General features: G+C 40.0%; 1 long non-coding RNA gene across 5 annotated transcripts in view; it reads right to left on the bottom strand.

Moving 5' to 3' along the window:
* Positions 1–847: 847 nt before the first annotated feature.
* LOC133102143 (uncharacterized) overlaps positions 848–22,711 on the bottom strand; it is a 43,168-nt gene continuing 21,304 nt past the window's right edge. The window contains exons 2-5 of one of the 5 annotated variants that reach the window (XR_009702864.1): positions 9,641–9,775; positions 8,345–8,436; positions 4,562–4,831; positions 848–1,252 (exon numbers count right to left, since the gene is read on the bottom strand). This is a non-coding gene — a long non-coding RNA (uncharacterized LOC133102143). Of the gene's footprint in view, positions 1,253–4,431; positions 4,832–7,222; positions 7,497–8,344; positions 8,437–9,640; positions 9,776–22,711 lie in introns of those variants that run through there. The other 4 variants (XR_009702863.1, XR_009702866.1, XR_009702865.1 and 1 more) reach the window with 4 other exon arrangements.

The raw sequence follows: 22,711 nt of genomic DNA, 5'->3' as shown, positions 1-22,711 counted from the left end.
GCTTTCTCAGAGGGCTCAGGAAAGAAAAGTTAAAGATTTTCCCATGAAAATAAGGTTACTGAAATAGAGAAGAAACAGGAGGCATTTCCTTGCTACTCAATTCAAACTGCTGAAAAATCTCTGCAATCCAAGGCAGAAAAGTGAGCAATGATGCTGTGCCTGTCGGATGACAGATCAAGCATTAAACTTAGAATGTGAATTGAAAAGCCACTCCTGCGGAATGCAGGGCAGCTTCAGGGACGTGCTGTGAAGTCCCATCCACAGAGCCACCCTGCAGCCCTCACTGAGCGCTGACCCGGACCTCTCACCCCAGGCCAGCCCACCGCCCTTCTCAGCCCGGTCAGAACCACGTGGAGGAAACCAGAGATAAATGAACATGTGGAAGGGGAGCCAGCCTCCCCTCTCTGTTGCACATCTTCAGGAAGAGTGTGAAATTATCTTTCTTCAAGAAAGGAAGCTGCTTCCTCTACCGTTTCTCACCCACCTGGACCAACAGTGGGCAGAGCATCTCTGCCCGTGAGGCCACCGCCTGGTTCCGCCCCAGATCTGAGGCTTTGCTGGGGATGCCCCGCCAGCCACTGATGAGAGCCAGCCCCACTTCAAACAAGCATAGTTCCTGTTCCCTGGTGTTGGAATTAAATCAGTGATCTAAAGTACTGATTTTATTAACTTAATGATTAAATTAGTTAATATCTAGAAGGATTTTTCTGTGCTCTGAAAGGAACACCATGGTCATTTTTATTTTATTTAATGTTCAACACATTAAACTTACAACTAATTACCAAAACTATGAAAATTAAAATTTCTTAAACAGTTAAACATTGATTAAAGTCATAATTATAATCGCTTAAATGATTTGAACAATCATTGTAAATTTACTATGACTAATTCTTTTGAATTTTTTTTAAAATAAATTTATTTATTTATTTATTGGCTGCGTTGGGTCTTCGTCGCTGCGCATGGGGTTTCTCTAGTTGTGGCGAGCAGTGGCTACTCTTCGTTGCGGTGCGCAGGCTTCTCATTGCGGTGGCTTCTCTTGTTGCGGAGCACAGGCTCTAGGTGCACGGGCTTCAGTAGTTGTGGCACGTGGGTTCAGTAGTTGTGGCTCGCAGGCTCTAGAGCGCAGACTCAGTAGTTGTGGTGCACGGGCTTAGTTGCTCCGCAGCATGTGGGATCTTCCCGGACCAGGGCTCGAACTCGCGTCCCCTGCATTGGCAGGCGGATTCTCAACAACTGCACCACCAGGGAAGTCCTGAATATTTTTAAATATTAACTAACTCCAATCAAATATTTAAATAACTCCATAAACAACAAAACATGTACAATTACAATGAGAATAATGCGCTTACAGGTATTTTGTAAAAATTAAGACCCAGGGCTTATTTTTTTGTCTGTATGTCTTCATTATTTTTTCTCATTATTATTTATATACTTTCTTTTGTTATACCTAACCTGCTTCTTCCCTCTCACAATTAATGTCTCAGATTAGCTGAGGTTCTAGGATTTGGGTGACCAAGCAGTTGAATTTTGGCGGGAGTGAAGAATCTAGTTGCTTCTCTCCAAATAAGTTACATGTGAACCGGTAGTCATTTGTCTGAGCTGTTTGTTTGTTTGGCTTTTTACCCTTCATTTTTTTCAGACACTAAGACCTTTAAATTCATGTTTTCACCTAGGTTTTTGAAATCTGGCTTCTCACTCCCTTATGTATTACTTTAACTCTTGCATGGCTGGTGCAGCCCGTCCTGTCACAACTCTTGTCATGCAGAGTAGATAGATCTAGTCCTTTAAGATCTGGTGTTATGAGAACCTCACCTATGCTTTGTTATATCATAACAGAGGTACCACTGAGTTTTCATCTCCTCGAATACAAGCCATAGGGTTTGCCTTCTTATTGATTCTTTTGTGTCTTACCAGCTAGTTAATTCATTATCTTCGTACCCTCAATGTTTCTTCTTTTCTACCTGGTTGTTCAGTGTACTCCCCAGCACCAGAAAGTCTTACTGGGTACCAACATTTCCCAAGAAAAAAAGTGCATGTCTATACTTTCTAAATATAAATTTAATAATAAGCTAAATATAAATTTAATAACAAAACTTATATGTCCATGCATAAATAGTCCTCTCCTTATTCAAATCAATAAAATAAACATATACCATCACATTTTTCTTTCTTTTCTATTAAAGTTACAATGCCCTTTGTATTAACTTTTCTGGAATTTTCAAGGACTTTTTAAAAAAAACACTCATTTCCATTAATTCTGATCAAATTATCACAACTTGACCAAAAGGGGTTTCCTTATATTGCCCCTAGATTCTTTAGCACTACCCCCGACATCCTTGAAAAGATCCCCTGCTTTCTAGCAGCAATAAGATGGTTTTTGCTCATTTTGGATTCTCCTTTGACCATGATATCAGATCAGCTACTCCCCTGGGAGCCCGGTGTTTCTCTGTGGAGACAAGTACACGAGACCACATCTATGCATGGGAGGGTGTCAGCCATGTGCACATGCATTGCTTCTCCTTTTACCCACTCATACGGAGCTGGAGAAGATATTCATTTTTTTTCTATTTATATTTTTCTTGCAGTTTTTTATTGAAGTATAGATGATTTACAATGTCGTGTTAGTTTCAGCTGTGCAGTACAGTGATTCAGTTGTATATATATATAATTGTTCAGATTCTTTTCCCTTGTAGGTTATTACAAAATATTGAGTAGAGTTTCCTGTGCTATACAGTAGGTCCTTGTTGGTTATCTATTTTATAAATAGTAGTGTGTATATGTTAATCCCAAACTCCTAACTTATCCCTCCCCCTGCCACGTTTCCCCTTTGGTAACCGTAAGTTTGTTTTCTAAGTCTGTGGGTCTATTTCTGTTTTGTGAACAAGTTCATTTGTATCATTTTTTCAGATTCCACATATAAGCTATATCATATGATATTTGTCTTTCTCTGTCTGACTGACTTCACTTAGTATGATAATCTCTAGGTCCATCCATGTTGCTCCAAATGGCATTATTTCATTCTCTTTTATGGGTGTGTAGTATTCCATTGTGTATATATACCACATCTTCTTTATCTATTCATCTGTCAATGGACATTAAGGTTGTTTCCATGTCTTGGCTATTGTAAATAGTGCTGCTATGAGCATAGGGGTGCATGTATCTTTTTGAATTAGAGTTTTCTCCAGATATATGCCCAGGAGTGGGACTGCTGGATCATATGGTATTCTTCTTTAAGAACATAAGTTTACTTTGGTTTTCCCAGTAAGACCCATAAATTGTTACTCCCTTACATTTCTTAAAGACCAACTTCAAACCACATTGACACAGTCCAGATTCTTAACTCCCTGAGTAGTACGGGGGCTTCTGCCTGGGTCTGGCTCACATGCTCTCCATGACTGGAATTGCTGAGGTCCCACCATGCCAAGACCATCCCTTGCCATCTAATTTCTTGCTATCCATAGCACATCATCTCTTCAAAATTAAGTCTGAAGTTTCCACTCATCTTATTGTTTCTTCTACCCATTGAGCAATGAAGATATCCTCATGGAAAAGTCAAGGATTTTCAGACATTTTGCTTTTAGCAGAATTATATTTCTGGCAGATCATTACATCTGTGTATCTCTTTTTCTTCTGTAAATAAAATGTCCTTCTCAGTGACATGCTCTCTTAAGAATCAGACCCCTCCCCAAGTCACAAGGCTTCAGAGAGGTTCAGTGGGAGGTCCCCTTGTCCACCCCTCCCAGCTCCTCAAGTGACATTTCAGCCCATGACAGGAACAGGAAGGTGGCTCCATGGGCGAGCCACTTAGTCAATGTACATTCTGAGAGGCAGCAGCTCTTCCCCTCTGAGTGTTCCGCCAGGGAACTTCATTCCCCGAATGGAATACTTTTTCCCGCCATGTCAAGAGGCACTCAGTCCTTTGGCAAATCTTAGTCATTTGCTATTTTCTTGCCTAAGTAACTAGGATAAACCTGTCTCCTTCTCTGAGATGCCATCCAAGTGTCTCCTAGAACAGACAAACAACCTGGAGAGGTTAATATTATCCCTTATTATTGTCATTAGTTTTTGGAGGGTATATCACAAATTGCCCATGGTGGTTCCACATCATCTCAGTTAATCCCAACTACAACCACCTGCAATAGTATCACTTTTATTCCATTTTCCAGACGAGAGAACACAAACAGCGTTGAATTAACCCCACTTGGAAGGCACAGGGCAGGGATTAGAGCTCACGGCTTTCCCAGAGTCTGGATTGTTAGCTAGCCCTTTCCATTCTTGCTTGTACCCTCATTTTACATCTAGAGAATGTGCCCCCCAAACAGATTTTATATTCCATTAGCCTAATCATCACACAATTAAATTTAGATACCCTCCTAGCAACTGCCACCGTTCCTTATTTTTAAACAGTAATTTACAGTAGCCTGGAGACCACGTGCTGTTTCCAACTATGCCCATTCAGTGTATAGACTGCCCACACTTAACCTATCCTATCCTATTGTCCATCTGCAGCTTCCCTCCTGGGCCCTTATCAGTGAAATCAATTACAGCCTCGTGTCCTCACCTTTCACATACTGTCAAATCCATTCTCACACTGCACACTCGGGCTAATTGTGTGAATGCTTTTCCCCCGAGTTACTGGGTTTGAACGGTTGCTGAGCCCTGTCACCTCTTGGCCAGCAGCGCACACAATCTTCCCAGTGATGTGTTGGCCTCATTTTGGACAAACCCTTGGGTGCTGCCCTGGGGGTATCTCTTCTTCTCTCCGCTCCAATTTTCCCTTCCCCAGCAACTTCAGGTGCAGATATGGCTCCAATGCTGATATGTCCAGAGTCTGTGAATAGAAAATAGTGAAGCTGAAACTATAGGAACTTCTATATATATATATCAACTTCTTGGAATACAGGTATTTGTTAAGTACAAAAGGTGGGAAGGAAAAGAAGGGTACAGCAGAACTCGATGTATCTATAACATATAACTTGTATTCTCTTTGACCAACTCAGTCAGCATTTTGAAATGGTGCATGTTTAGACATTCAGTGGACTTCCGTAATAGATACCATTAAGAGGCTTTTGTGTCTCTCTTCTGTTTCTATCTTCTTCCCTAATGCAGGCTTTAAATTCTCATCTATAATGTCAGTGTCAACTGCCACAATTATGAATATAAAAAAATAATGAAATATCAAAGTATGCCTCCTAAGTAGCAAGTGGAATTTGAATGGTACTCTTAAAATATTCTAGAACACATTAGATATTTCTAAATTTGGAAGAGGTCTAGAACAATCCCTTCATTTTTCACATAAGAAATTTAGGTGTTTGTTTATATGAAATAATGCAAACAGCTTTTTTGTTAACAAGAATATATTCAATTCATAATAGTAATTATGGAATCCCTGACCAAATTTGGAAGCAAATATAAAACTCCTAGGTTGAGAGAGTGGGAAAATGTGGAAATGCCAGGATCAATTCCATTTCTGAAATAATACTAGCTCCATCTAGTGGCCAAAGTAATAATTTCCAGTTAATAGCATCTGTGTTTATGATTAATGAACTGTGCTTTTTGGGGGTTTTTTTGTTTGTTTGTTTGTTTGTTTAATTGGAGTATAATTGCTTTACAATGTTGTGTTAGTTTCTGCTGTACAATGAAATGAATCAGCTATATGTGTACTTGTATCCCCTCCCTCTTGGACCTCCCTCCCTCTTCACCCCCCATCCCACCCCTCTAGGTCGTCACAGAGCACCCAGCTGATCCCCCTGTGCTTTATAGCAGGTTCCCACTAGCTAGCTATTTTACACCTGGTAGTGTATATATGTCAATCTGGATCTCCCAATTCATCCCACCCTCCCCTTCCCCTCTGTGTCCACATGTCCATTCTCTACATCTGTGTCTCTTTTCCTGCCCTGCAAGTAGGTTCATCTGTACCATTATTCTAGATTCCACATATATGAGTTAATATACGATATTTGTTTTTTCTCTTTCTGGCTTACTTCACTCTGTATGACAGACTCTAGGTCCATCCACATCTCTACAAATGACCCAATTTGATTCCTTTTTACGGCTGAGTAACATTCTATTGTATATATGTACTGCATCTTCTTTTTGGGTCTAAATATTTGAATAATTTAGACTACAAATGTAGTAAATGTTACCATTTCTGCCTGTGATTAGCCTCTTCCAAAGAGCATAATGATTCATAAATTGTTGTTTAAAGTGAAATTGGAAAAGAGGCAAAATCCAGTACAGAAAAAATAAGGTATTTCCTCAATTATCATCCAAGAAAAGTTTGTGTTCATCTAAAAATCCATTGATATATTTATTATTAAAAACAGCAACAAAATTCATTACTATTTTTAACCAAGGCAATACAATTCATACCAATTTATTATTTAATATACATTGCCAACCAAAATGTAAAACACATAAATTATTTATTGATTCTAAAAATCCATGGGATTAGTGCTTTATTATCATTTTCCTGTTCTCTGGACTAATAAACTAAAGTATAATGAGTAGATTGTTGTATTTGTATGGGGAGGGAAAGCCCATTTTGTGTTTATCTAGTGCAAGAGTTGTTACCTAGGATCCTGTGAAAACTTAGACATTTCAAGCTAAACTTTTTGTGTTTGTGTGTATTTGAGAAGAAGAAACCTAAACTTTCTTCAGATTCTCAAGGGAGTTTCTGGCACATTAACTGTTTATGAAACCCAGAACACTAGTTACACAAGTGGGTTCAGTGAAAATTCATCAAGTTGTGTGCTTAAGTCATGTTATACTTTAAAAGAAATTTTACAACTTTAGGAGCCATTGTTTTTGTGTTCCCAAACTTAAATGATAAACCCTCACCATGTGCTGAGATAAATATGTGGTAAAGGTTATTAAAGCCTTTTGAGGATCAAATTCTCGAATGGTAAAGTATGAGGAACTTCCCTTGGGCTGTTGAGAAACCTACTATAAAAACTACTATGAAATTAAAACTTTCTGAAACTTGATCCCTGCTTCCAAAACCCACCCATGCTGCTTCTTACTACTTCTTCCTCCACAGCTGGTCAAGTGATGTTTGGAATCTTTAATGCACTGCCTGAGGAAGAGAATTAGATGCTTAGTCTCACTCTCCCACAAGAAAGGAAAAAGAACTTGGAAAAATAAAGATCATGAAACATATGCATGCTTTAGATTTGTATTATAGCACCAAGCCTGTGCTGGTTATCTATTTCTTATCTCTCACCTTCAGATTCTGCTTGTTTTCCTGCTCTGTGAAAGTAAATCTGCGCCTTTGAAATATTTTCCCTCTGCCACTTGAGCCTGAAGTCTTGTGAGTAGAAGGTGTTAGGGAGACATTCCAGGAGGAAAAGAGTTTTGCTTCCTGGTTTCAGGGTGCTCACCCAGCAGGGTCCTGCTGGGTCGGGGCTTCTCGGGTCCCAGGCTCATGCGGCGTCCAGCCCGGGCAGGGCCTGGGGGTCAGCGCACTCAGCGGCCAGCAGCTTCCTCCAGCCCCACCCCTGTGGTGCATGCACACACACACACATACACAGAGTCGGTGCTTTTGTAGCAGAGCGCCTGACTCATCAGGGTTCAGCTCCTGCTGATGGCGGTGCGTGGCACCCAGCAGCCAGCTGCCTCCTGGATGGCCCCGCGTGGGGTTCTGGGTGGAGGTCCTCCTGTGAGATGCTTCCCCGTGAACAGCTCTCCCTGGCTCTCTGGAAGGTGGATAGCCAGCAAGTCCTGCCCATGGGACCCCACTGGGACATCCCTGCTACCCACGAGCCGGGGCAGTGAGCCCTTCCAACAGGGTCTGTGTCTGAGCCTGGGGTCTCCTCTTGGGGCGCTTCATCCCAGCCCCAGGGACCCTGACTGGTCCTTATGTTGTTATTCCTCTATTCTTCAGAGTTCTTTCCAATTCTTAGTACCCCATCCCTCACGTTCTAATCCCCTGGTGTAATTAATAATTCTTTGTGTTAAACTTACACGGTTGGGGCTTCCCTGGTGGCACAGTGGTTAAGAATCCGCTTACCAATGCAGGGGGCAAGAGTTCGAGCCCTGGTCTGGGAAGATCCCGCATGCCGCGGAGCAACTAAGCCCGTGCGCCACAACTACTGAGCCTGTGCTCTAGAGCCCACGAGCCAGAACTACTGAGCCCGCGAGCCACAACTACTGAAACCCGCGCGCCTAGAGCCCGTGCTCCGCAATAAGAGAAGCCACCACAGTGAGAAGCCCGCGTACCGCAACGAAGAGTAGCCCCCGCTGGTCACAACTAGAGGAAAACGCGTGCACAGCATCGAAGACCCAACGCAGCCAAAAATAAATTAATTAATTTAAAAAAAAAGAAAACAAAAAACCCAAAACTTACACGGTTCAACTTACTGTGTGGTTGTCCTCTCCTCAGTGGACCCAGGCTGTTACAGCCTCAATCTCCACTCAGCTGAGATGTGCTAAAGGAATCTATCAATATGTGAAGAGAATAGTAACTAGATTACATTAATTCTATAGAACAGTTAATCTGGTTAAACACAGTTGTATGGCTTGCTACCTCTTCTTTACAAAGATTTCAAATACATGAAGAGTAGAGACGAATCCTTAATTGACAGGAGTTATGCAAACAGGACCAATTTTTGTATGTGTAATTCAGAGAAGCTTGTAAATCAGATATTTGTACAATGGAGTAGCGTTGAAAGGTGCGAAGATCACAACTATGGAAAAATATCTGAAAAGTCTTGTTTAACCAGTCAAATAACTCAAATACAGTTCTTTTCCTTTAAAGTCCAGAGACATCTTAACAACAAAGAACGTGAGTGGTATGGTGGATGGTAATTGGGGTTATTGTAGCAGTCATTTTCCACTGGTCCACCATTCCCTCTCCGCCTGTGGTTTGTGGGAGTCTGACCACCTAACACTTCCATCCTCCTCCGCCCCCTCCAAGCCCCACCCTAGGTATGACATGAGCCTGGTGATCAACTGTCCCACCCTCTGACCACGAAGATTGGTGCAAAATGGGCAAAGGACACAAATCTATCTAATGAGTGTGAACCTGAGAACTTGACTGGAATGTTTTGCAAAGAGAAGATCTCTTTCTGCTGGGTTTACTGAACAGCTAGGATGTAACCCTGGATGTGCTGACCCCCATCTCAGCCAGTCTGCAGGGGAAACCTGTCTGATAAAGAGGGAAATGGGAAAGCAGAGCCAGAAGATGCAAAAAAAAAAAAAAAAAAAGAGAGAGAGATTGCCGATGACATCATTTGACAACCTGGATGTGGCCTCCGGCTGCAGGTATCTAAAGTTTTCAGAAACAGGAGATGATGAAAACAGGTCAGTATGAGCTGAGTTCTGTCCCTTGTGGTCAATATAGTCCTGACTGCTGCTGTTACTGCCAGCGGTTTGTCTACCGGAGGCCCTTCGGTCGGTCATAGGCGAGAGTGAGTGAGGTCAGCCAGGTTTGTATTAAGCACCTACTGTGTACACAGCTCTCTGTGCTAGAGAATGAGCATTGGAATGATCAAATCTGACAAGTGTTTCAGGGGTGGTTGGCATCATCACCAGAGCAGACACTTCCACCCTCAGTGTTCAGTAACAAAGTGTCGCTGCTCTGGATCAGGCAAGCTTCCTTAGAATATTTGGAAAAAACACTTGGCAAAATGGCAAAACACACTTTTTATGCTGCAATTCTTTTTTCATTTTTTTGCAATCTCTGATCTATTTTTTCTCACTCTTTCACCGGTTGATGATGGTGGAAATATTGAGATAGAAAGAACCCGCACAAATCCAGGCCAGACTTCAGGCAGACCTGAAACAGAAGAGGGAAACTGGTGAGAGGCTGAGGTATTCTGCTCCCTTGTCCCCCTCACATACGTTTAAAGTTTTCACCACTGTCTTTGTTTTCATTTTTTATTTTCAAGACTGCTTGTCACACGCCCCAGATCTGGGAGAGCTTTGTATAAAATATAAAAGCAAATTTTAAAAGAAATACAAGATGTGACATAGTGACAAAAGCCAGAAAATAGTGCATTCTAACGGACCTGTCCCTCTTCCTCGGGGTCCTGCTTCGTTTTCTCCAGCTGGGGGGTGACAGCCTGAGGGCCTGGGGTCTGTCAACGTTTCTCACAACCGTGATATTTAAACACAGGCCTGTTTGTGGTGATTTTCTTCCATGCAGTCTTTTTTGGAAATGCGCCAAAGAGACATTTAATACAAAAGGTCAAGTTTTCTCCCCTGCCTTCCATTTAAAGCAAAATATTATTTCTTTATTTTATTTATGGAAGGGTTAAGTTCATTATTTTTATCATGCCGTACTAGGTTGCTTCATTACAATCCATAACTAGTGTCAGTATTTTACAGTCTAATCTGTTTTCGGATGTTGACATTTTCTCCTAGATGCTTATCCCTATTTGTTAAATTTCTTTTTTTTTTTCTTTTTTTCTTTTGTACTTAAAATTCAAAACTCAGTGCCAATCTTTTTTGCAACTCTGTACTTTTTTGTTTTGCTACGAATGTTTTTTAAGAGGGAAATATTCTTAGAGTGGTGGTTACACGACAATCTGGGATTAAATTAATGCTGTTTGCTATATAATCTTATCTTCTAAATGTATCATTTTAAATAAATCTATCAAAAGATGGATTCATATAAAAGTATTCTAGAACATTACTCATTGTGTTACAATGTACCGTATGTTAGCAGTAAACTGTCAGCTCTAAGAAGTACAGTCTCCAAGTGATCTAATCATAAAGCAACATACATTGGGTGTTGTTTATTGGCACTTTGTCCTAGAAGTTAACATTTACTCTTTGTCTCAAAATGAACATTAGACATTACAAAACTAGAACCTGTTTTTCAAATATTCTAAAGTAAGATAACTTACTACCTGTCATTCAGAAGTGAACAGAACACATATCATCTGTTCACAGTCTCTTCTCTCTGCAAAGGACCTCTTTGTTGACAGAGCAGGTGTGGCTACTTTGGGCAAGAACATCAAGATTTCTGTAATTCCTAAGGATGTACCATAGACTCAATGAATGCCTCCCCTCAAAGGCTGTAAAGGGAGAATTTAAGCAATATTTTCACCTGCTGGAAGTTTAAATGTTTGTAAATAGTTAAAAATGCAAATATCTAACAAAATTGAGTTATGGCTATTCTGCAGTTAGTTACACATTATTATTTAGAGCATGTTAATTTTAATCCACATGCTTTCTAATGCCAAAAGGATTTGAAAGTGTTCACAATAAAATATATGCCTTTACAGCAAGGTCCTACGGTATAACACAGGGACTATATTCAATATCTTGTAATAAGCTATAATGGAAAAGAATCTGAAAAAGAATAGATATACATATATGTATAACTGAATCACTTTGCTGTATACCTGAAACATTGTAAATCAACTATACGTCAATAAAAAAATAAAAATAAAAAAATAAAACCCACTCATGTCATAAATGAAAAAAATAAATAAAATAAAACATATGCCATTAAAATTATCAGGATAAAACATCATAATCCAAGAAAGGAGATATTAACATAATTGTACCAGGACAAAAAAGGCTAAAAACAACTAGAATAAATTTTGCCAGGCGAGGCAAAAAACCAAAGCATAATATATTGTATAATGATCAGCCAATGAAAGGAAGTATAATCACTCAAAAGACACAAACATTTTCCAAGCACTAATCTCTAAGATTGATTGCTCAAAGTCTGCAGGAGGAAAAATTAAGTATATTACAATCTATAAAAGTTTTACAAAAATACCAAAAATCTATCCTATGACCAGCTTTTACTTAATATCAATGATAGCCAAGGAATAGATGTTAAGCCTTCCTCTTGTGAAAAAATGTTTTTGAAGCATTAATGTATATTTTTAGGTAAATGATATCAATTGGTGTGTAGGTCATACATAGAAAAGATCAGGATAAAATGGTTTTCAAATTGTTCTGGATGGAATTCTAGAAATTTCATGCTGGGGCCTCCAGGCTGAGCTGGTTGTGCCCCGCAGAACCCCCCACTCCATTCTCCCCACCCTCCCCCATTTCCACAAAAGCAGCTCCACCTTTATACGTGTAAGGCTTCTGCAGATGATCGCACCGGAGGCACAGTTTCCAAGCTAAACAGGGACCATCAGGATGGGTACTCTAGGCCAATCAGGTTCTACTTCAGGTAGCCTTTATGCAGCGTGTTTCTTCAACATCACTTACTGATTCTTACAACAACCCTAGGAGGGGGTCATTATTATATCTCTTTTACTGACAACAGGAAACTAAGACTTTGAAAAAAGGCATTTTATGAGTGAAGAAGAGGTGAGGTTCCTGGAAGCCCAGGTCATTGGGATTTTGAAGTCATCAGGGAGAATGACAGGCGTGGTTCTGGAGAGTGGCAGTCTTCAAGAAATGAGGAGAGTGATGCATTGACAGCAAGGAGTGGGCAGTAGAATCTGTGGGGGAATTCAGTACTGGAGATTTCTAGGAAAGAGAGAGGGCCAGTGAGGAGCAAAAAGGACATCTGTTCTCCCTCCCAGATCAGGGGCATGAGAAGGATGGAAGAAAACACATCCTGGGGGGCCAACCAGGTGTGAGGACAAGATTAAGGAAACGTTCAGGAAGTGGGTTGGGGCCATGGATTTGTACTGATGACTCACCACAAGGTCCAGGGGCATGGAAGAAGGGGAGGTGGAAGATGAAGTCAGAAGTGGGAGGGGCAGAGCCATGGGAGCTTCTGCCCGTGGTTGACATAAACAGAAATATGGGCCATGGTGAGATTTTCTTGATGGGCCCATCAAAGGGGTGGGTATTTAGAAAGGTAAGTTTCTTAAAGGAGAACCCAGATAATTAGGGCTTCCACTTGACCCCTTCTGATAAGGACATGGACTCTAGAGAGGCGTGGGCTTGCACTGAGTGCCTGGGTTCACCCTTAAATTCTGCAAATGGGGCACCAAACTCGCAGAAGGGCCATCTCACCCTACATTTCTGCATCCACTCCAGTGTGTGGGCTTTTCCCCACACCAGCAAGCAATTCTCTGACACCAGCAGGATGACTCAATCCTGAGGCTATCCACCTGGGGACACCATCAGGTCCCACAGGTTAAGAGCTAAAAGACTGCCCTCCCCCTGCTTCAAATGCCAATCTCAAGTGCAGGTTGTCACCTGTGCTCCTGACCAACCCAGCTATAGATTGGAGGTTCTGAGGACCCCTCTCTTTGGGTGTGATTAATTTGCTAGAGCAGCTCACAGAACTCAGGGAAATATTTTACTTACTAGATTACTGGAACAGTCAGATAGAAGAGATGCACAGAGCAGGGTGTGGTAAAAGGGCCCAAAGCTTCCGTGCCCTCTCCGAATCTCCATGCGTTCACCAACCCGGAAGCTCTCCAAACCCTGTCCTTTTGAATTTTTATGGAGGCACGTCACATAGGCACAATTGATTGGGTCATTGGCTATTGGCCATAATTCAACCTCCACCCAGAGGTTGGGGTGGGCGGTGACTGAAAGGTCCAACCCTCCAGTCACATGGCTGGTTTTCCTGGCAACCAGCCCCCATCTTTAGATACTTTTGAAAAGTCACTTCATTGACATAAGCTCAGCTGTAATTGAAAGGGGTTTGTTATAAATATCAAGACACCTTTATTTCTCTTATCACTTAGGAAATTCCAAGGGTTTTAGGACCTCGGTGCCAGAAATGAGGACGAAGACCAAATACATATTTCATATTATAGATCACAATATCACACACCCCAAGGATGGTGGGGGGGCTCCCGTTTGACCCTTTCTAGTAGAGAAATGGAGGCCAGATGGAGGTGTCCTTACTCGGAGCATCATGAACGGTTCTTCTTAACATCTGCCAGGGCGAGCAGTGTTTGAGCTTATAAGTTATAGATCTAGCTGGCAAGACAGTCCTATTTCAAAAACTCCCTGGAAGCAGATTCCTACTGGTCCAGTTTGAGTTTGGATCTAATGGTCTGTGACCAGGGCCTGTGTGATCCTGTCGCATAAAATGGCTTCCAAGAGTCCAGGGATGTGACAGAGAGAGGCAAATGAGGGCATCCTTGTGTGCTGCTGCGCAGACCCCAACAGATGTCCTCTGGGAGTCTGATCAAAAAGAGAATTTAAAAAGACTTTTAGATTTCAGGGCTAAGATCTGTCAACAATAAGTAACAGAAATAGGTAATGTTAAATGACCATGTTTATCTACACGTGTTCCTAGCTTTCTGCCTGCTGCTACTTGATTGGGAGATTTTTTCTGGCCAAATGCTCAGGCTCTCTCCCTTCCACATCATCCAGAAAGGGATATTTTATTGCTAAAGAGAAATTTCGCCTTTTGCAATGCAGAATTAAGAGACAAGAGACTGGTGAGTGACCTAAATCTTCTGGAGAACTAGCAGCTTTTTGGGAAAAAAAAATCTTTGGGAGTAGCCAGATGGGGTGGAGGTAAAGTAAATGTGAGAGGAAAACAGGATTTTAAGAAACATTTACGAGGACCACATACCGTTTCATTATGTTTAATGACCAAAAGAAAATAATTTCAACCTTTTGAAAATACTTTTGGCCAGTGGAATGTGTTCCTTTCTCGTAACACCAGGCTCAGGCCAGACCAAAAGAATGGAGGCTCAGTGTTGGGCTCCTTTAAAAAGGGATCTTGTGCTGTGACCACTGGAAGTCAAGGCAGAGACATCTTATTTCAGATGGAGATAAAGATGCAGAGTTCGAATGAGAGGTCGTGCTGGAGTAATAAATTTGGAATTTCTATAAATAGACTTAAAAGTAAACCTTGAGACTGAATTAGTTATGCACATACAGAGGGAAAAACAGACTGTGAGAGACCAAGCCTCATAAAAATCTCACAACTGAGAAGCACAGAATGAAGGAGAAAACATAAAAAGTAGAAATATCAAGAACTAGGAGGCTTACATTAAGAGGTGTCAGAGGAAAATGTCCAGGAACAAGGAAGACGCCATATAACATGAGTTTCAAAGAACTCAAGAAGTTACCTGGTTCAGCCTCCTGCATGGAAAACGTCTACTGAAGCGTCTTTGGCGAGTGTCCTTCTGGCTTCTGGGTGAACATTTCCTGTCACAGGAGCTCCTCTCAAAGACAGTCCCTGCGATAGACTGACTCAATGGCGATGATATTGCCCCCAACAGGGGGGAAATTAATTCTCAAGGGGGAGCCAAAAAATCGTACTCTTCTGGAATCTGTGGTATTAAAATGTCATTGTTGGGGGTGGGAGATGGTGGGCAATGATTAGGAAAATAAAATGTCTCAGAAGTCTCCTTGATGCAAAATGGTTAAGAAACACAATCTATACTAGTCTGCAAGTTAAATCCTAGTGACTTAAAGGAACAACATGTATGTGGCTACAAGTCCTTCATTGGAGAGTGAGGGATGTGATGGTAGTGGTTTCAGGAGTGTCCAAGTTACACTTGGACACAGGCTGACAAGGCTACACAATTTTGGGACTGGTGCCATTGTGGATCACTTCCTCGATGGGGAGGAGATGCACTGGAGAATCGTGGGCATTTTCTGTCTCTGCCTGGAAGTCACAGCATCTCTTCTGCTCACATTTCATTGGCCAGAACAAGACACAGGCACTGTATAAACTCAGAAGGACCAGGAAACACATCCAGGGAAGGGACTGACTATTTGGCCAGCATCACTATGTCTGCCACAGAGCTGTCTCTCCTTGTTTGGCATCTTTGAGCAACATATTGCCACTTTATTCCCTCTTCTACAAAAGAGAAAATTAATTATCTCTAAATTCCTTTCACCATTTCTGGCATGAGAAAATCAGCAACACATTTATCAAACTGTCTTTCCTCCTCAAGACTCTGTAATTTGTCAATGACTATTTAAAAGCAGTCCTTAGTGGGGGAGCATGTGGCAGTGACCCCAGACCTAAGTATGAATTCTTCAATGCAGTCTAATTTTTTTTTTATCTTGCCACATCATTCTGTGTACAGATACTAAGCTCATAGTCAGCCAAAATCCTGGGCTATTTTTTAGTCTGCAGGAAAGCAAGAAAGTCTTTTCTTGTTTGTTTGTTTGTTTTATCAAGGATTAGAAACTGATGGATAAAATTAATCAATGTATTATCCAAACAATGCACTTCCAATAATAGATTTTTTAAATTTGTTTGTTTGCTCTTTTGTGTAAGAGAAGTTGAAAATAAGGCTAGCAAAGCAATGGCTATTTAAAACAAGTTATAATTTATGGTTCTTAAAAATATTAGTTACATAAGCATTGACCTGTGGTTTGGTGTTTGTTTTGCTGGGTTTTGTTGTAAGTGAAATGCCTTCATGGAGCTATTGAGGCTGACTCAAGCACAAGTGGCTAATCAAGGAGGTGAAACCTCAGTGGCTGAGATTCTCAGCAGCTTTTATTCTCAAGACAGTGTCTCAAGTTTCCTCCTGATTTTAGTGACAATTATGATTGTACTTCCTGTCCTTTTTTTAATACCCTTTCCCCACATTTCCCACAGAAATTACAACTCACACAGTGAAATGGATCACTGTGAAAGACAGCCAGCTGATAAAAAAAACTACCTTCTAATTTTTTAGATCAAAAAATTCTTACATCCTATAGATTATTATATTAAGTAAAGTAAGTCAGACAGAGAAAGACAAATATCATATGCTATCACTTACATGTGGAATCTAAAAAATGATATAAATAAACTTATTTACAAACAAAAATAGACTCACAGACATAGAAAACAGAGGGGTATGGTTACCAGAGGGGATAGCGTTGGGGGGGTGGGGGAAGATAAATTAGGAGTTTGGGGTTAACATATACTCTACTATGTATAAAATAAACAACAAAGACCTACTGTGTAGCACAGGGAACTATATTCAATGTCATATATATATAAGTATATAAAAAACTGAATCACTTTGCTGTACAGTTGAAGCTAACACAACACTGTAAATTAACTATACTTCAATTTTAAAAATGGTTTAAAAATACTTAGGTGCAAGACACTGCAACTATGAAAAATAAACTTTACAAATAAAAAATTTTCTCTTACAATAAAGTTTCTTACCTCCTTTTCAGCCTTCAAGGACCTTACATACAGAGAGCATGAGAGAGAGAGAGATAGGGAGAGGGAGAGAGAGAGAAAGGAAGGAAGGGAGGGAAAAAGAAGGAAGGAAGAGAGGGAGGAAGGAAGGAAGAATAACCAAGACAAGCATCAAAAGATTTACAGAGGAAACTAATAGACTTTACATGGATTAGAATCACAGAAAAGAATCCATAGAAGGAGAGCGCCTTCAAGTTTGTCTGAAAGAAAGAATGTTACTTGGAAAACTGTGTGATTGGGACAAGGCATTCCATATTTTTCCATGTGTGGGGTCTAGTATGAACAAAGGTGAAGTGATAATGAGAGGAAGTTGCATAACTAAGAGGACAAGGAGTAGGGAAACTTTACCCAAAACCAGAGTTTGTGCTGAAAGTCCTGACAGATAGATTTTGAAAGATGTGTGCATCATGTTAGGCTGATGAGAGTTTAGACTTGGCATTGAAGAGCCACGGAAGGCTTTTGTGAGAGCAGCGATGCGATCAAAGCCAACTCTTATGACAAACATTGTGACAGCAGTATCTCAAATGGATTGGGTAGAGACAGGGTGGCAATAGAGAGAGGAATTAGAAACCAAATGCATTTATCCTGTGTGACATGGCTAGAGGCTGCACCAGGGACTAGAACAGTAGAGAGAACAAAAAGAAACACTGGAGTGACAAAGGGAGGAATAAAGGTCAGACTCCATCAACTGACTGCAAGTGGGAAAAGAACAGAAAAGAGGCTTCCAGTCAACATGGCAGAGTGAGATGCTGAGCAAAATACCCTCCCCCATTTTAACCACTAAAAACTACACCACAGCCACAAAATCAAATCCATAGCTGAGCTGAACCAAAAGTCAGAGTGGTAACAAGGAGGTGAACCTGAAGGATTAAGAAAGAATCAGGATGGATGGTAACACTTGCCCCGGGGAGATCACTGGAAGCTGGGACTGAACTCGTGAGATGCAGCCTAGAATCAGGAAGGGCTGCTCTGGAGGTGAAACAGACAGGAGAAAGCCTGCACCCACCAGCCCTGGAAGGCATCTAGGCAGGTTGCCAACCTCCTAGAGCCATGGGCAGAAAATATTTAACTGTGAGAGATACAAAACACAGGCTTGTGATGCACACATGTGTAGTCTGAGTTAAAGCAACCCATGTGGTATAGAAACTGCTTTCTGAGAAATTGGCTTTAAAACTGAGGCCAGTGAAAATCTACAAGTCCCCTTCAGAGGCAAACACAAATCATTCTCTACATTTTCTCATACAGCTTATGGCAGAAATTACAACTCACACAGTGAAAAGGATCACTTTGAAAGATAGTCAGTGATGAAAAAAACAAACAATGAGAATTTGTACTCATGAAACACAAGGTAATAGATTTTTTAAAAGGAGGCAGAGTCAACGATGATTGGACAATCAAACTTGAGTGGCTAGAAAAAATGGCTAAAATTCCTATAGAAGCATTACTCATCTTCCTTATACCAGAGAAAGAGGCCTCAGGGCAACTCAGGCTGTGGAGAGCAGGAAGGAAACCAAGAAAGTGGAGAGCCAGAGAAGCAAGATCCTAAATCCTGTGCTTAAGTTCATCTCCAGTCTCTGGCTGATCTCTGAACTACACGTTCAGAAGACAAACAGAAAGTAGCTTGCAACTCAGACTGAACTAATATCTGAGCTGTCAACCACTATAGACATGAAAATGTGCTGCTGGAGCCTAGCCATGTCAGTTTCCTGCCAAAACAGAAAATTTAACACTCTGTGAAGCAATATAACAGAATTCAGAGTCTACACAATGTGATATTCACAGTAGCCATGATACAATCCAAAATTATTCAGCATAGAGAGTCAAGAAAGTGTGACCCGTTGCCAAGGAAAAAAACAATCAAGAAATGCTTGTTAAAGCATTTAGCTTGTTAAAGATAAAGAAACATATTCTCATAAGTGAAAAATAGAAAAATTGAAAAGAGAATTAGAAAGAGTAAAAAAAAAAAACCTAAATGAGAATTTTAAGACCAAAAAATAAAATACCTGAAATTTAAAATGTAAATGAAGATCTTAATAGTATAACGGAAATACCAGTAGAAAGAGTTGGTGAACTTGAAGATAGATCAATAATAATCAATTAGAAAAAGGAAAGGCAGAGAAAGAGGAAGAGGAAGGAGAAGGAAAGAAGAAGAAAAAGAAGAGGAAGAAGAAGAAGAAGAAGAAGAGGAAGAAGAAGAAGGGGAAGAAGAAGGAGGAGGAGGAGGAGAATGAGGAGGAGGAAGAGGAGAGAAAACAGAGAGAGAGGGGGAGGTTATACTAAGCAAAAACAGAGCTTTAGGGATCTGCAGGATATTTTCTAAAGGTCTATAACTATATATGGGTAGTTGGAGTCCCAGAAGCAGAGGAGCTAGAGAATGGGGCTGAACAAAACATCTGTAGAAAGAATGCCTGATAGCATTTTTTTAAATGCGTGAAAATCATAAACTTACATATTCCAGAAGCTCAGTAAACTCCAAATAGGATTAGTTAGAAGAAAACCATACTAGAGCACATCATGGTCAAACTGCTAAAAACCAAAGATAACAAGAAAGTATTGAAAATGGCCAGAGAATGACATTACATACAGGAAAATAGTGATTCCAATGGCCACACGCTTCTCATCATGAATGTGTACAACTGTCAAAACTCAATGCAATGTGCACCCAATGAATGTATTTATTGTACATGAAAAAGTACAGTAAGAAACTGCTAAGAAATGATAAGAAAAAATTGAGTACCTTTAATTTGAGAACATGAATTATATGATCCAATTTTTCTAACATTTTAAAATTTATCTTTCTATTGTTTTATGCAGAGGTTTCCTGAGTGATATGCCTCAAATGTGTGTGGTGGTGATCTTAAGGAGATGGAAGGCTGGAATTAATTTTTTTTTTTTTTACTTTTTTATATTGCTTACATTTCTTTTTATAATAGCCATATATCTTTTTTACTAAATCAACAAATTTTTGAAAATGAATTGTTCATTGTTAATGAAGAAACAAAAACATGATGGTTGAACACTTTTTTATAAGATTGACAGCAAATACAAGCAAAAACTTATAATCATGAAGCATATTCAAAGAGGGGAAGAGCTTTCACAAAAGGGAAGTATCTACAAATAGGTGAAACAGAGCTGTGGAGGAGCCCTGTGCTTTTCCCTTACAGCCCTTTCCTTTTCCCCTAAACTCTGTGTTCCCAGATAGCAGCTACTCAAAATGTGAAATAAATTCATGCCGACAGGCAAATAAGTACAAAGATTTTCCATCAGCCTGTGTCAAATTTCCTCTTAGCTGAAGCCAAGGAGATCCAACGCCTTCTTCTAAAGAAAGGGCAGTGATGATGCAAAATAGATAATCTGAGAATACAAAACATGGCATGAAATAGGTGCTCAATAGATATAAGTTGAGTAAACAAGTGAGTATATGAATGAAGACAGGATAGCTTTCCAGCATCACTTAATTTATGCTCTACCAATAGCTGCACATGGCACACGTCTGGTCCACCTTTCAAGCCCTCTAAATTTGTGATGACTATTGACAAGATCAGTTTCTCTAACGATAGATCCTTAAAAAGTATCTCATTATACTGTAGGTGAGATTTTATATTTCAGTGATATCATGACACTTCTGTGTATACTGAGGGACCTACACCACTATAACCATTAAGCTGGAAATTCTAAATCAGATTCTAGTTTCTCAGCAGTTTCTAAAACTGAATTTTAACATCCAACAGTAGAAACTAGGCTCCCATGAAACACATCATGCACTAGGATAGTTTGCCTTTTGAAGTATCTAAACATCCCTTCATCAGGTTTTACTGTTTTATACATAAAACAGAAATATAAATCTGTGATAGGAAATTTAAAGACTGACATCTAAGAAATGATGAAAAGTTCAAAGAAATTTTTGAATATTATGTTTATAGTCATGAATATCTAGATATTTAAGTAAATGAGGTGTTTTAACTGCATTTTTTTCAGTTATATCTAGGAACTGGTTATTCTTAAAAGTCCCTGTAGGCATGTATTTGCGAGTTTTCCCAAAATAATCTATTTTTGTGACAATTATTTTTGGCCAAAACTTGAAACAGTTGGTGCTGTTGCCATTAGCAACAAAAAGAATACATAACTCAAGCCGTATCCATTCGACAAATCTGACAAAATGATGGGTCACACTTATGACCCAGGAATCCTCATTTAAGATTCAAAGCTGTGAAGACCAAACCAATTTGAGGCCATAGCCTGGCTACTATGGGGAACTAATAGTAAATTGTATGGGATGGATCCACCTCCAAGAGGAAAGAGAAAAAGTATGGTTCTGAATTGTCATAGTATCAAGAGATTTTTAGTTACATAACTAGAAAGTTAAAAATAAAAACAAAAACTTAGGCCTGGGTCCCATTCCTAGGTTTTCTGGTATGTGGTGTGCCTGGTCATGAGCATTTTTAAAGACTCTTAGATGGTTCTAATATACAGCCAAGTATGGGACTCCTGACCTGAGTGCCCTGAAATCTTCCTGCCCAACAGCTGACTTTTCTGGCGTGAACACAAAGGAAACCTGCTTTTTCTAATAGTTGTATGTAATTTTACCTTTATCCTGAGGTACTTGTTCTGCTAGCAAGAAAGAAAGGGTGACTCAAGTGTGGGGATAAACTGCAAGATTCTATAAGGGCTGGAAAGTAAGAAAGTCAATGAAAAGTTTAAGAAATTATGTTTTTCCTTACAAAGAGCACAAAGCATCAACTTGACATGTACACCACTCATATCTGAGCTAAAAAATTTAAACTCTACTATTTTAAATTGCAATACCAAAAAGTATGTTCCTGAAATCGAAATATGCATATGTGTATATGTGATAAATATGTATAAATGATAAATACGTGTCAGCTAACAGTCCTGTCCTCAAGATATAACTCTTAGAATTATCCTCAGCTTTTTGAGAGGTAAATTTTCATTTTCCAATTTATATATTGATATATTTGTATTTAATATAACTGTAATGCACACACATGAAATAAGTTTTGAAATGACCTAGAGCTGTTATATTGCATTTTATCATTATCAAATTTTTCAAACATTCATTTATGTCCAAAGAATAACTTTTAAAATGAAACTATCGCCTAGATTTTTTTTTAATTTGTCTGTGCCAGGTCTTTGTGCGACACGTGGGATCTTCTTTGCCGCGTGTGGGATCTTTGTTGCAGCATGCGGGATCTTTTAGTTGCGGCATGTGAGCTCTTAGTTGCAGCATGCATGTGGGATCTAGTTCCCTGACCAGAGATTGAACCCCGGCCCCCTGCATTGGGAGCACAGGTTCTTAACCACTGGACCACCAGGGAAGTCCCCATCACCTAGATTTAACATACATTTTTACTTAATAAACTTTAGCTTTAGAGCAGTTTTAGGTTCACAGCAAACTGAGCAGAAAGTATAGAATTCCCATAAACCCTTAAAATAAATCTATCAACAAGCCCCACCAGAGTGGTATGTTTGTTACAACCAGTGAAACTACACTGATGCATCACTGTCACCCAGTGTCCATATTTCACATTAGAGTTCACTCTTAGCATTGTACATTCTTAAAATATTATTTTGCCATGCCATGCATGCACACGTGCACACACACACGTGCACACACACACACACGAACACGGCAACCTATTTCCCTCA

The sequence above is a fragment of the Eubalaena glacialis genome, chromosome 12 (assembly GCF_028564815.1).
Source record: "Eubalaena glacialis isolate mEubGla1 chromosome 12, mEubGla1.1.hap2.+ XY, whole genome shotgun sequence".
In the NCBI taxonomy this organism is placed as follows: Eukaryota; Metazoa; Chordata; class Mammalia; order Artiodactyla; family Balaenidae; genus Eubalaena; species Eubalaena glacialis.
Note: the sequence above shows the minus strand (reverse complement) of the source record. Positions and strands in the feature narration are given on the sequence as shown.